Source organism: Leptonychotes weddellii, chromosome 10 (genome assembly GCF_054177405.1).
Source record: "Leptonychotes weddellii isolate Sample4059 chromosome 10, ASM5417740v2, whole genome shotgun sequence".
Taxonomy (NCBI): Eukaryota; Metazoa; Chordata; class Mammalia; order Carnivora; family Phocidae; genus Leptonychotes; species Leptonychotes weddellii.
The window spans coordinates 33,740,165-33,756,300 of NC_138378.1; the positions used below are offsets into that span (position 1 = coordinate 33,740,165).

The window sequence follows — 16,136 nt, forward strand, 5'->3', positions numbered from 1 at the left end:
GGTGACAGAGGAAAGAATCAGTAAATACAAAAATAAAATAATATAAATTACTGATATACTGCTATAAATCTGAACAAGAAAGAGAAATTAGAATAAAAATTTAAATGAACATGGTCTGCAGGACCTGAGGCCCTAAAACAAGTATGTACTACTTATGTCATTAGAATCTTGGAAAGAGAGGAAAAAGATGGCAAGTTAAAAAAATATTTAAAGAATGAATGGCTGAAAACTTCCCAAATTTGAAAAGATACATAAATCTACAGATTCTAGAAGCTGCATGAAATTTAAAAAGGATAAACTCAAGTAAATCCACAAAATAGATCCAAAGCAAACAGAAGTAAATAATAAAGATAAACAAACTAATGAGATTGAAAAAAAAAAACCATTAAAACAAAAAGCTGGTTCTTTGAAAATATCAGTAAAATTTACAAACCTCTTGCAAGATTGACAAAGAAAAGTGGAAAATAGAAATTCAAATCAAATATCAAAAATGAAATGGGGGATATTACTACAAAACCTGCAGAACTAAAAAATATAATAAAGGAATCCTGCAAAAAATTCAACACACATAAATTTGGCAACTTAGACAAAATATCTCATTTTTGGAAAAATGCATTTTGACAAGTATGACAGATAATTTGCATAACTTATTACAATTAAGGAAATTGTATTCTTTTTTTTTTCAGGATCCTGTGCATCTAATTATACAATAGCATTTTATTTTATTTTATTTTTATTGAACTGTAGTTGACAGAAAATTGTATTCTTAATTTAAAACTTCCCCCAAAAAGTAATCTCCAACCCCAGATGCTTTCAGTGGAGAATTCTATCAAACATATAAGGACTAATTAAACCAATTCTATACAATCTCTTCCAGAAAACTTGAGTAAATAATACTTTCCAGTTGATTTCATGAGGCTAATATTTCCCTGATAACAAAACAAAGATAGTACAAAAAAAGGGAGTAATAGTCCAATATTTTTCATGATTATAAATGCAAAATCTTTAACAAAATACTAGCAATTAGAGTCTGCAGTATATAAAAAGAATTATGGACCATGACCAAGCAGGGTTTATTTTAGGGACATAAGGCCTGTTCAATGTTCAAAAATTAATCAATATAGTCCACAATATTAGCAGGCTAAAGGGTAATCATGTGATCATACTGGTCAATGTAGGAAAAGCATTTGATAAAATACAACATTAATTTATGATAAGACTCTCAGATAAATGGGGAAAAAGAGATAAATATCCTCAAATTGGTAAAGCACATCTATTTTTAAAACCCTACAGCTAACATTTTAATTAATAATGGAAGACTGAATATTTTCTCCCTAAGATTGAAAATAGGGCAAGAATGTCCTCTCTCACTAATTTTATTCAACATAGTACTGAAAGTTCTAGCCAGTGAGATAGGGCCAAAAAAAGAGAGAAAGAAATAAAAGACACATAGATCAGAACGGAATAAATAATACTGTTCCTATTTACAGGTGACATAATTATCCATGTGGAAAATCACAAGGAATCTACAAAAATACTCCTACAAATAGTAAGTGAGTTCAGCAAGGTTTCAGGATACAAGGTAAACATAGTAAACTCAATGGTATTTCTATATACTACCAATGAACATATGGACACCAAAGTTAAATATAATACCATTTAAAGTCTTTCAAAAGATGAATATCTAGCTGTAAATCTAAGAAAATATTTACAGGATTTATTTGCTGAAAATTATACAATACTGATGGAAGAAAAGAAAAAGATGTAAATGGAGAAAAAAATACCATGTTCATGGATTGGAAGGCACAACAATGATGTCAGTTCTCCTCAAACTCATATACAGGTTTAATGCAATTACTGTCAAAACGACAAGATTTTATATAGATATAGACAGGACTATTCTAAAAATTATGTGGAAGGGAAAGAAAACTAGAATAGATAAAACTGGGTAAAGAGCACAGGGAATCTCTCTGTATTATTTCTTATGATAGTATGTTGAATCTACAATTATCCCAGAATAAAAGGTTTAATTTATAGAAATTGGGAAAAACCCATAAAAGGTGGGGGAGAGAAGTGATGAACTTAAGTGTCATTGAAACTGCAAGGTAGTTTGTTTTTACTTTTGTTTCCCTTGCCTGTGATGACGTGTGACGGGAGCTAAGATTTGACTCATTTTCTGTCTTTAGTCCCAGGCTTTTTCCACAATACTAAACTGTCTCTCTTGAGAGGTAATAGCAGGTCATATACTATTGTTGGGTAAACCTTGCTTCAATTTCTACTGCCTCACATTTGAGAACAATTTACTTAAAAACAAACATAAAATGTATGTATAATCATCCATAACTTGACATAGAAGTAACAAATAAAGAAAAGAAAGAAACAAAGGGAGTAACAAAGAAAGAGGCAGCAGAAGAGCTGGAACCAATTCTCACTACTATTATGAATATTCTTATGACTTTAGTAAAGTCCACTATCTTTGAATGGGCTTCATGTCTTCATTTCCTACTGCTGGAGCTCTTGTTTTAAGATCAAATGCAATAAAACAAATAGATGCAACTTGAAGAGTTAAAGGCACCAGAAGTAAGATACATCTATCATTAACTAATAATTGCTCCAAAGAGAGAAATTAAATTACCATACATTCAATAAAAAATACATCTCCTCCCTGAGCACACCTATACCAGATCATGCCTGAATTTCCACCTTTCTTTACCTGCCTTCTAAAGCCTCTCAGCTGTAAATCTCAATAAAACCTTCAAAAGGCAATTTGGTAGAAAAATATTTTAGCTAAATTCCTTTTGTAATGATACGTCAAAGAGGATTTAATTCCTACTGCTTATGCTTCTCTCATCTTACAAGGATGTTGAATACCCAAATATCCCTTTCTGGATGGTTCCTCAAGCAGAAAAGAGTTGGCTTCCAGTTGATGATCAATTTAACTCCTGTGCACACTAAAATGTATTTTTAAGAACTGAACTAAAAAAAAGATGAAAGAAAGAAAAAGGAAGAAAAAAGTGGAGGAAAGCTTTCAAGAATCCGAGTTCTTTTTTCATCCATTTCTCAATTCAAATCTGTTTTTATGAGCAAGATTTAGTGGATGTGACATTGCATGTCTTGCAGCTTTTGCCACCTACATTACCCACAGCTGATATAAACCAAATCATCAGAGATTAATCCAACAGAATCAATACCAACTGTCTGATAAATAATTGTGCAAAAACAGAATATGGAGAGAGGGTGAAATAAACCAGTGTGGGCTTAGTAGGAGAAAGGTACAAGGCAAAGTTGGTGCAGCTTAAGGTGGCTGGTAATAGAAATTAAGAAAATGATATTTAAAGATAATGAAAAAGTTCTGTTTTCCTGTCTCTCTCCTTTGCCTTGAGCACAGCTGTGGATATGTCTTAAAGTTTTTATAATCTGTATCCTCCCTGAAAGAGTCATTAGTAAGAACATCAACCCAGAAATGTGGAAATGACTAAATGGCTGCTATGATTTGTTAATGGAATGGTAACATTGAAGACTTTACAAAGGTGGAATGAGCCAACTAGAGTGTCAGAAAATGAACTTAAATGGTAAAATCTTAGAACTGTATATGTTCCTCAAAATGGAATGATGTCACCTTGTCCTAACACCTCTCCAATTCTTTCCTGTTGCATGCCCTTCAAGTACCACCATTCCTCTAGGGACAGAAAAGGAACATTTTTCCTGTAAGAAGGCAAAATTGATGTTGCTTTCTCTCACTAATTCGTTGATTTTGCACAGAATAAGTCTGTCACCTCTTCCTACATGGAAGCTTTTCAAGTATTTGAAAAGAACTATCACCTTTCTGTTTTTTTTCTCACAGCTTTATAAAAATATAAAAAAGAATGTATATACATTTTAATTAGACTATATAAAAAAGAATGAAAGAAGCACACTAAAATAGAATAGAGAGGATATGGATTTTTTTTTCTCTTCTATGTTTTCCAAATGTTTTCTAAGAGTTTGTGAAATTGCTTAGGTAATGGGGAAAAAGTATATGAAAATGAAAAAGACAATATTATCTTTCCCCCTGGAAAAAAAATATAAGTAGAGAGAGAAATGAATACATTTGCTGAATTTTGGCAAAAGAAGAGATTGTATAATGCATATTTCTCCTTGTTTACAGGATAAAACTGAGGCCAGAAGGGGTAAGGAGTAGACCATGGTTACTACCCTAGATGTGCAATCATAGTCTTAAAAATAAGCTTTTGATTCCCAGACTAACATTCATTTTGTTACACTAAGTCATGTAGATTACCTTAAAGCTATAGTATTACCATTGTTTCAATTTCCTTAGTTCAACTGGTTGATATTCATTAGATTATTTCTCTGGGTTTATTCTTTAGTAGTAGAAATTAAAGAAACAGAATTTGGAGAGGTTATGAAAAATTCTCATTTTCCCATGTGTCTCCTTTGCTTTGGGCACAACTGTAGAGATGTCTAATGGTTTTCACATTTGTGTTTTCTGGAAGAGCCATTAGTAAAAAACATCAACCCAGAAATGTCAAAATGGCTGTTATGAGTTTGCTAATAGAAGGATAACATTAAAGACTTTATAAAGATAGAAGATAGCAGTTAGTAAAACCTCTCATGTTTCTATGTTTGAGCTACAGAGATGCCCATTTTCATGCCCCATGTCAAGAATGTCAAGTAATAGCCAAAGCATTGATCCAGCTCCATTTGTTCTGACTCATCAACTAACCAGGTGTTTGAGCCTCACATGTCTATCCTGAGAAGACAGATAAATACAGAAATGAAACAGCCTGGATATAGAGTGTCTGGCTGGGGGTAAACCTAAGTAATATGTTCTTTTCTGGTTCAACACTACCTGACTTTCCCATCAGCGTTGAGCTCCAGTGGCCCATAGTGATAACCTGCTCGATGACACTCCTTTTTTTCCTTACTTCCTTTCCAGTGCTTCCTAGAATCACTTCCCAGGAAGCTTTTGGCATTCACAACTGTTTTAGGGTCTGCTTCTGGGAAAACCCAATCTATCACAACCCCTTCTTCATATATGCACACACCTGAATACACACACCTAGAGCCAGGAGGTGTGTTATCATGTACATCAGTTAGAAGTAATCCAGGTGCAATTTGGGAAATAAAGGTCCCATCTATTCTTGAGCATGACTGAACAGGACCCTGTCTTGAGTCAAGGTCCACTGGAATTTGACTAGGAGGCGAATGATTCATGGAAAGAGTTAAGTCCATTCATCTTGATGGCACATCCTTGGTTATTCCATCACATCCTTCACAAGTGTGTTCTCCTCTACACTTCAGTATAAAATATCTCTATTTACCAACTTGGATGGAAGACAAATGTAGCTTATCAAAATAGTCATTATAGCAGCCTCAGTGGAACTCACAGGGGCAAACATAGAAACAAGCCTTGTTTTATTAGATAGTGACACACTACCTTCCTCTTTCTTCTCAGGGTGTGTCACTTTATAGGCTATTTCTCCAAAGTTACCCATTAAACACCTGAATTTAGAAGATAAGTGAGCTGACTTACTATTAAAAGTCACTTTACTAAATCAGTCCACAGAACATTACTAAAAATGTCTGAGCCTTCCAGATAAGGAAGATAAATTAACCTATGAAAACATCAACATGTGCTGCCTTTGCTGCCTCCCACAGTGCTTTGGAATTTATTCCCTTGAGGGGAGAATCTAAGAAACAGTATACAATTTCACTAAAGTATTGACTAACAACTTATAAAATGATATAACGATGATCTGGAAGACTCTTATCCATGGGTGCTATTCCAAATCTTCAGCATCTATGGTGGGACACTGAATAATCAGCTCAGTAGCAGGAAGCCTGGGGAGATCCAAAGGGTCCTGGGAATGGGCTTGGGGAAATCACAGTGGTTGTGGGGCCTTGGATAAATGGCTCTTTAACAGCCTGTTGCTGTACAAAAGAGTTTAAATATTTAATGACTAGTTTGATTGTTCTTGTGGATACCAACTGAATATCATGCCGTGAGTAAGACTGGGGTGACTAGCCTCCAGCAGGTGCTCACCACTCTGCTTCTGGTTGCTGCCACAGAATGAGAGCTGGAAAGTGTCAAAGACTGACAGGTGTCTGGTAACCAAAGCCAGTTCCTTTCCCTCAGGGGAAGCTGCAGAACTTCCATGGACTCAGCTGAGGCTGGGGTTTCTGTAACTGTGCACTTATTAGCCCCACCCTTCCCCATCCCTTCCTTGCTTCCCAACCTCACTAGTACCTCCTGAAAGCACACGAATCCTGACCTCAGGGTCTGACTCTTGGAGACCTGACCTAAGAAACTCTCTAAGCTGCAGTTATTATTTAGCTCTGAATATTATGCATTCCATTTTTTTCTTTCTTGATCTCTTATGAGGTTTCACTAGTCACTCCACACTGGTCTTTGCTGATTGATATCATTGTAATGTTTATTTTTTTATACAGAGCCTCTGTTCCGATCCCAGAAGACATTGTGTCTCCAAGTCTCAGAGTTCAGTTTTGAAAAAAATCAAGTCTGTGTCTATTGATTTAGCTATTTCTTCTCTGAATTGGTGGTGCCAAATTCCATGCAAATGTGGAACTGCCAGAAGCATGATTTCCTTCAGACCAAATGGTTCCCCTCTAGTGCCCTTAGCTGATGTCTGAACATCCTTCATAGTTGTGGTAGTACTACCACTAAGAATAAGAAGCTATCATTCACCAAGCACTTATTAGATGTGGGTCTCTAACAGGAATGTTTTATGCATTTTATCATTTAAGTCTCAGAGAAACACTTTAAACTGAGCATCATCAACTCCAATGAACTTTGGGGGAAACTCAAGCAGTAAGCATTAAGGCATTTTTCAAATGTTACTCTTCTACCATATTGAAGAACCAGGCTATGGGTTCCCAACTATTTAGTACCAAAAACTGCTTCTGATTTCACTGCTGATTTTGTCTCCCGAGGGAAGAGTGGGACTGAGCTTCCTGCCATTGATGGGACAATGATAGAGCCCAGGTTATTTTCTTCAATAGCTGAAAGCCCCTTGGACTCAGCTGATCCCTGCATCTTGCTTCTTATTATCAAGACTTTTGTGAGAGTAGCCCGGGCACAGGTTGTCCATTTTCTGCCCTGCTGTGGTTCTGCTAGGATACCCACAGTCACCCAATTACATTGTTCCTTTATGTAGTCCCAATAGCCAGTTGTTTCATTATCCTTTTCTGAGATTCTCAAAAAGAATGCTCACACAAAAGCATTTATGGGCAATGTAAAATTTACTGAAACAAACATCTTAACAATTTATATAGGAAACAATAGGTGTAGGGGTCCTCTCCCTCTTTGAACTCCCCCCACACTCACTGCTCAGCTGGCCAACTCTCTTCTCTCACAACATTATTAAAATTCTGTCTCTTATGTGGTTGTGGAAGCCAGTCTGAAGCTTACTTCCATACTACAGCCACATATCAAAGGCTTTTTTTTTTTTTTTCAGAAGAGTCAGCCTTTTCCCACAAATTAATTTCTTGCATCTGTTGCTAAGAAGATAAATATTTCTTTCCTATGTTACTTGCATAAAGTTAAGGAAAGCTATCTAAATTGGGTAACAGAGCCCCATTTACACCATCTTCCTGACCCCAGGAAATGCAGATGAGGGAGATGAATGGTTTCTTGAAGCCAAGAGAAGACCCGTCATCTCTTGAGGTACCCCATATATTAAGCAAAATAAAGAAAGTTCAAAATAGAGTTCAAAAACTGTAGTCAATCAGAGGTGTTTATACTGAAAAAAGTCAACAAATTTAACATGTACACGCAAACGTATTATAATGCTATTCACAGGACAGTCCTAGGATTTAATTTTAGTTAAAAAAAAAAGTTTATCATGTACTACAAGTTTTGGTAGTGGTCTGATCATGAATTCTGGTCAAAAACTGTATGATGAATGTTTTTTATTGGCACCAGGGTATCTCTTTGAGTGTAAGTTTGAACTCATTTTAGAAAATGTCCAGTTCTAAATTTAAGACCCTCCATGAATGTGAAGGCTTGACTAAATGGACCTCCCTCTCCCTTACCTAACTCACTGTAATATGCCTTGGATAAGTAGCAGCCCAAACAGCGAGACCTATTCCTATTTGAGTAAAAGCATCCCTTACATATATACAACGAAGGTATGGGATCATAAACACAAAAGACAGAACATTAAGGGAAAACTATACAACCTGGATAAATAAATAGCGAGGCACATTTAAACAAACCAGTTGCTTTCAGAACTGTCCCTAAACAATGAATCAGTCTGTCCAATTATTGATTTTATTCAGTTGTGTAAACAAGTAAGTCCTGCCAATAGGTACACTGTCTTGCTGTGTATACTACATGTATTTGAAAAATCACATCCATTTCAAATTAAGGAAGCACTCTACATCATATCATCCGAATTGTATGATATCTTCTGATGGATGAGTTTCCATAAAATATTGAGCTACTTGACATGAAAGTGTCATAGGAAAATAAAACAACTGCAACTCTAGGTCACCTTAAATGTAGTTCCTCTTAAAAAGAAATTAGAGTACTCTCAAGCTTCTCATTTCTACTGGAAACAGTGGGTAACATCAATGCCTTGTCAATGAGAAATTTAAAAGAAAAAGTGCCATCCCTTTATTCACTATAGGCTTGGAATGGTAGCGCTTCTTAGGTGAATAGGTATCATCTAGCTGTGGAGTATGGTAGAGAGACTCTGAAGATAATGGGTACCAATTCCTTCCTGCTCAAGCTGCACCTCACACCAAGAAGTGGGACCTAATTCCCCTTCCCTCAAAACTGAGCTGGCCTTAGCAACTTGCTGGACCAATAGAATGCTGTAAAGTGACATTGTGAACTTCTGAGGCTCGATCTTTTGAAGATTTTACCTGGGCCTCTTGGATGCTCCCTCTCTGAACTTAGCTTCCATGTTGTGAAAAGCCCAAACCACACAGAGAGACCACTTGTTGGTGTTCCAGCCAACAGTCCCAGATGAGTTCCGAGTCAACAGCCAGCATCAAATGCCGGCCATATGAACAAGCCATCTTGGGTGTCTGGCCCAACCAAACCTTCAGATAACTGTGTTGTGATGTGCCGTTTAACCACAACTGGATAAAAGACCCAAAGTGAGAACCACCCAATTGAGCCAAGTCAACCCACAGAATCAGAAGACATACTAATATGTGGTCAGGTTACACTGTAGTTTTAAGCCACTAAATTATAATGTGGTTTGTTGCATAGCAATAAGAAGGGAAGAGGAAAGAGGAAGAAAGCAAAAAAGAAGTTTCTGGAAGGTCTATCAAATTACACATAGGAGACCTACCTTGCTCCTACAAAATCTGTATATCAAGAGAGAGGATCTAACCAAAGAATGTGTGTTTTGAAAAAATTTCCCAGAGCCAATGACTTTCTGACATAACCCAGTTAATGTGGGACAGAGTTGCTGCTTGCGCACATTAAATATTTAAATACTGACACTCTCTCTTTAAATAAGAAATAGTGAGGTCAATCTGCTAATTTTTTTAAAGATTTATTTATTTGAGAGAGAGTGTGTGCATGTGTGAGTGGGGGGGAAGGGCAGAAGGAGAGAATCTTCAAGCAGACTCCCCGCTGAGTGTGGAGACCACTTTGGGCCTAGATCTCAGGACCCTGAGATCATGACCCTGAGATCATCCCCTGAGCCAAAATCAAGAGTTAGAAGCTTAACTGACTGAGCCACCCAGGTGCCTTCAATCTGCTATTTTTATAAATAAAAGACTATAAGAGATGGTAAGTGATTCTATGAGGATAGGAATTACTCAATTGGTATAGCATCAAAGTGATTTTTGAGTCATTTAAAGCTAATCTTTAGTTTATCGCCATATATTACCTCTTGATATAAACTCTAAATTTGAGAGTTTAAGCCTTCAAGTGCTCACTTGAATCCTTGAATCTTTTAATTGCCATGGTTTTCATTTGAATAATTCCATTTTGAAGTATTTAGAGGAGTAACATTTAAAAAGAAAAATGAATTTTTACTGCATTCCTTTATATAGTTTATAATAGGTGATATATCTTTATTTACTTAAATTGTGCTAATATTCTTGGTTTAGATTAACAGGGGTTGGCAAACTTTTTCTGGAAAGGACCAGAGAGAATATTTTAGGGTTACATAAGGCCTCTGTTGTATGGTCTTCCTTTTATTTATTTATTTATTTATTATTTTTTTGCAAGCTTTTAGAAATGTAAAAATCATTATTAGCTCTGGGGTATACAAAAGGAGGTCATGGATGTACTTGGATCATGTGCCTATATTGCCACCCCCAGATTTAGAAAAAGAGTTTATACACAGAATATACAATAGCATGAGCAATTTATAGTGTTACATGAATAAAAAGAAATACTGTTGGTCGAGTATTATTTTGACAATGCTGGATTAAATAAAGTTAAGCAAGCTTCTTTATTGCAGGACTTTTTAGAGTCTTTAATATGTGAATATGTACTGCAAATCACCAAGAGATGGATATAGTGTTCAACATTTCCTAAACACATGATTAAATTTAGAAATATCATTTGTAATATCATCTTAAGGGAATAGTGTTTTCCATAAAACTCTCCTGGAAACATACATTTAGGCTAATGGAATAAAAAAAGAAAAAAAAGCTGAGTTCTAAGGAAATTATTGAGGGGTACATATGAACTAGTGAGAAGGCTGAAATACCAACTTCCTTTTAGTTCAGCAAACAGGGGTGTTCTGGTTACTGAAGAACTGGTTGGAGTTGATTGCATGTTGATATTTAGTTCCTGAAATCATTCTGGATCAAGTGCCTGTTTTACATCACTGTAAAGCCTACATTTTCACAGGAAAGCCTTCTAAAAGATGTCTGTCAATTTTTTATGGACGGCGGGCAAATGTTTAGGTCAGTCCAAAATAGCAGGATCCACACTCAAGAATGAACTGCCTGCTCAGAAAATTACCTTTCTGACCAGGAAGTTCTAAGAACAAAGTCGTAATTTTCCTTCTTTTTTTTTTTTAAACGTGTCTGACAGCTTCAAAATAGAAACTAATAAGAATGTTATTTTCCCCCTGATGTGATAAAAGGCTTGATAAAAGAGGAATTAAAATGACTGGCTCAGATGTGAAATTTTGGTGACCTCCATTTTTGTTGCCCATGGAATTTTTTTAACCCCTTTTTGTGGGGTCACTAATACTTTATGAACAAAACTTTCATTTTTTGGTAGCTCTTCATTTTGTCCCTTGTTTCAGATTAGTGTCATAGAAAGAATGTAGGTTCATGCGGCAACTCCGTTTTGCATTAATTATGTGACTTTAGGAAGCTCATTTAACTTCACTGGACTTCAGGTGTTTGTGACATTTTTGGAAAAATTAAAATTACACATAAAAATTAAACAGCACAGCATATGTAGAGTCTTTATCAGGTCATATGCACGGTAGATGATTAAAATTATTTATTTTCTCTGCTTTCTTTTTTTCCTTTCCTGTTGCCAAGTTAACTCTCAGTTCTAGGCTTACACAACACAACATACTTTGAGTAATACAAAAAACTGACACTCTGGGTGTGAGCCCACGATCTGAGGTGATAAGAGGCAGCTGTGGCTCTGGAGGGTCAGCTTTCTACATTCACAAGGATGTACCAGAGCTTTGGAAGAAGATCCAGAGATTAGTGATCCCCAAAGGGTGAGAGGCTGCGTTTCAGAACAGTAAGTAGTAGGGAGATTGGTTTCTGCCAAGCAACTTTCTCATGGACGTGACTATTTTTGTGAGCTGTGCAGCATCTTAAAGCCTTTTTACAATCTAAAAACCTTCCCTACCTTTTCTTGTCACTCAGGTATGCCTGCCAATTTCCATGATAGGAAGGCAGCAGAATGTATACAGTTAAGATACTCTCCTATGCTCATTTTAGCAGTTCTGTGGTGCATGTTTTGAATTTATATTTTTTTATATCTCTAACTTGATAAAAGCTCACCCAAGAAATTCAAAGTGCCCAAATAACTGTCAAAGTGCTTCCAAGAATATGATTTCTCTATAGTTAACTGATTTTCAGTCGCCATTGCTGAGCAAAAGTCGACCAGAATCAATTCCAGAAAAAGATACAGAACCTAAACAATTCAATTGTTGTTGGGGAAAAAAATATTTCAAAGAACTGCCTTCCCAAAAAAGCATCCAAGCACAGCTGGTTTCCCAGGCGATTTTGACTAAGCCTTTAAAGAATAGATCACTCTAATGTTTATTATTTTAAATTTGTCTAAAACATAGAAGAAAAAAAAAACCGAACCTTCAAACTTCTTTTTGCTTTGAAAATACTGTAGCATTGCTACACAAACCTGACAAAGTTAGTACAATAAAAGAAAACTCCATATTAATCGCATAATGAGAAGCAATATAAGAAGCTGAACAAAATAGTATAAAGCAAAAGGCAGCAGTATGTTTTAAAAAATAAAAGACAGAATATCCAGTTGACATTAAATACAAAAAGGTTAGAAGGTATTAATATCAAACCAAAAATGAACATTCACCATCATATATGTTATAAAGGTTTTTAATAAGAGTCAAAATCCACTCTTGATTTTAAAATAAAAACACTATAAAGTAGGAATAAAATAATGCTTTAAAATATAAATGATCATAACTCAGCACTAGGTTTATTAGGGAAACACTATGAAGCATCTTCACTAATGTTAGAAAGAAAATAAGGATGTTACTGTCACCATTATCACTTAATGTTGCTCGAGAAATATCAACCAATACAATTAAACAAAGTAAAGATAAAATTATAGTGAAGAAACAAGAAATGAGATGACTGTGTGCAGATGTTAATATGGAAAATTACAAAGAATCTAATTAAAAACTGCCACAAACAGTTTGAGAATTCAAAAATTATCTGGGCACAGAAGTAATACACAGAAATCAGTAGCATTCATGCACTCAAATAATCAGAAGATAGAATGGAATAAGAGACACCATGCAGAGTGACAACCAAAAATATATATCAATAAATTTAATGAAAATATATACAATCTATAAGGAAAAATTTTGCAACACTAATGAGATACAGAAAAGGAGATTAAGAAATGGAAAGAAATCGGGTGCCTGGGTGGCTCAGTTGGTTAAGCGACTGCCTTCGGCTCAGGTCATGATCCTCGAGTCCCTGGATGGAGTCCCACATCAGGCTCCCTGCTCGGCGGGGAGTCTACTTCTCCCTCTGACTCTCCCTACTCTCATGTGATCTCTCTCATTCTCTCTCTCTCAAATAAATAAATAAAATCTTAAAAAAAATGGAAAGAAATCCTATGTTCTTAGCATCCTATGATTTTTTTTTAAGATTTTTATTTATTTACTTATTTATTTGATAGATCAGAGAGACAACGAGAGAGGGAACACAAGCAGGGGGAGTGGGAGAGGGAGAAGCAGGCTTCCCACTGAGTAGGGAGCCTGATGTGGGGCTTGATCCCAGGCCCCTGGGATTATGACCTGAGCTGAAGGCAGCTGCTTAGCCAACTGACACACCCAGGCGCCGCAGCATCCTATGATATTAAGCACTTGGGGGTTGGCTATAAATTGAAGGTGATCCAGGGAAAAAGACGAGTAGTATTCTATTTGGAACTAGGTAAACTCACTCTAAACTTCGTATGGAAAAATAACCAAGCAAAAATAACTTTGGATATTTGGGAACATTATTATATCTTGGAACATTAAGGAGAGAGGACTAGAGCTAGCAAATGTTGAAGCATATTCATATTATATAGCCACAGTAATTTCAGAAGTGTGGTACCTACACATGAATAAGACATGAATACTTGAAGTCCAGAAATATGTATATACACATAGCAATTAAATATGCAATAAAGATAACATTTCAATTCCAGGAGCAGAGAAAGGAAGCTTATTCAACAAATACATTGGAACAGCTTAATAGCCTTCCGGGAAAAAAAAAAAAAAGAAGTTTTTATACCTTAAACTCCATACCTTAACTTTAAAAGTAAAACAAGTTTTGGGGTACCTGGGTGGCTCAGTCGGTTGAGTGCTGGACTCTTGATTTCAGCTCAGGTCATGATGTCAGAGTCATGAGATGGAACCCCACAGTGAGCTCCTTGCTCAGCGGGGAGCCTACTTAAGATTCTTTCTCTGCCTCTTCCTCTGCCCTCCCCCTCACTCTCTCTCTCTCTCTTAAATAAGTAAATAAATAAAACTTTTAAAATAAAACAAATTTCAGATTGATTTAAAAAACTATTATAGAAATAAAACAAAATTATTGAAAGAAAACATAAATTAAAATGTAATTTTGAGGTGGACAAGACCCTTTGGTGTGATAAAATATGCAGACAGCTTAAAAAGAAAGGTAATTAAAATACATTAATTTTTTTTTCTTTAGCTGTGTCCAAAAGCTCTATATACAAAGTCAAAAGTCAAACAAATTTGTAAAAAAATATTTATGGTTCATATCACAGAAAACTAATTCCCTTAACATACAAAGAGTTTCTACAAATCAACTTAAGCAATAAGACCAACAACCCAATAGAAAAAGTGAACAAAGGATAGGACATAGGGTTCATTTAAAAAGTTTGAAATGTAGTAAAAAATGTTAACTTCGCTTCCTATGGAAAAGCTGCATATTAAACTTTGACATGAAAATGAACAGATTAGGAGAGATCATAAAGTTTGAAAACACATTATGGTATCATTGTGAAGAAAGTGTCTTTCATTACCAGTAAAAGCACAAATTGGAACAACCTCTATAAACAGCTACTTAAAATATATATCAGTATTAAAAATGCATATACCCTTTGAAGTAACAATTCACCTTCTAGGAATATATTCTATAGATACACAGATGCCAACTGATAGATATCCAGCTTCATTCCTTGGATCAGTGCTTGTAGCTGCAAAATATTATAAATGACCTACAGGTCTTTTAACAAAGGACAGGTAAATAAATTATGGGTTGCCATGCAACAAAATACTAGTCATTAAGAAACAAAACTAGCAGATCTATTTGAGCTACTATGGAAAGGTAACCTTTAAAAATATCAAAATGCAGAACTGCATGTACAATATGTACTATTTGTGTGATTACAGAAAAACAACAGAGATTACCCCAGAAGGATACACCATTGACTGGTAGTTGTTACTGCCTCCAAGGAGGGCAACCCGAAACTTCAGAACAAAGAAGGAAGGTGACTGACACCTTTGATCCTTTCACCCATTCTTATTCAACATGTCAATTTCCCTTAACCAGGACTAATATGGACTTTGCTTTTCTGTTTTTTCCTCTTGTTTGGGGGTGACTTATGAAAAGAGAGAAGGTACGGGGCAACTTTGTGCTGTCTTTTCAAACCAGAAATTTCTATTCCTTTTTTGCCTTATGAATTTTTAACCACATACATCTATCACCTATTAAAAATAAGGAGAAGTGAAGCTAGAATGTATTATGCTAAGCAAAATAAGTCAATCAGAGAAAGGCAAATACCATATGATTTCACTCATATGTGGAATTTAAGAAACAAAACAGATGAACATAGGGGAATGGAAAAAAAAAAAAAAGAGGGAGGGAGGCAGACCATAAGAGACTCTTAACTATAGAGAACAAACTGAGGGTTGTTGGAGGGTTGCTGGGGTATAGGATAAATGGGTAATGGGTATTAAGGAGGGCACTTGTTGTGATGAACACTGGGTGTTATATATAAGTGATGAATCACTAAATTCTACTCCTGAAACCAATATTTCACTATATGTTAACTAACTAGAATTTAAATAAAAATTTGGAAAAAAAAAGTAGAAGTAATTAAAAAAAAAAACAAGATTAGCAAAAGTCAAATGTTTAACTTTGGTTAATGAGCCTGCTTAATTTTTGGTCACTGTTATGATCTAGCAAAGTCCTAGGGTCTCGGACTCACCATATGAGGCAGAGAAGGGGAAGGAGGGAATGGTCTGTGGAATCCATTCTTGTTTCCTCTTTAACAAGAGTGTTTTTTTTTTTTTCAGGTTTACCTACTAGTGTTTTGAGTGGAAGATTTCAATAAAGTGGATTCTACTGCTAGTAAGTATATAACTGTCCCTGGAGTTTATGGCACCAGGGAGGCACTTTGAGATAACTGGTTACCCTACATTTAAGGTTACTGAGCCCCGAGTATAATTTTA

General features: G+C 35.6%; 1 long non-coding RNA gene across 1 annotated transcript in view; it reads left to right on the forward strand.

The window, feature by feature from the left end:
* The window catches only part of LOC145723843 (uncharacterized), a 204,876-nt gene extending 189,733 nt beyond the window's left edge, over window positions 1-15,143 (forward strand). Inside the window, exon 3 of the long non-coding RNA XR_014149171.1 lies at window positions 15,075-15,143. This is a non-coding gene — a long non-coding RNA (uncharacterized LOC145723843). The remainder of the gene's footprint in view (window positions 1-15,074) is intronic.
* Window positions 15,144-16,136: the final 993 nt, after the last annotated feature.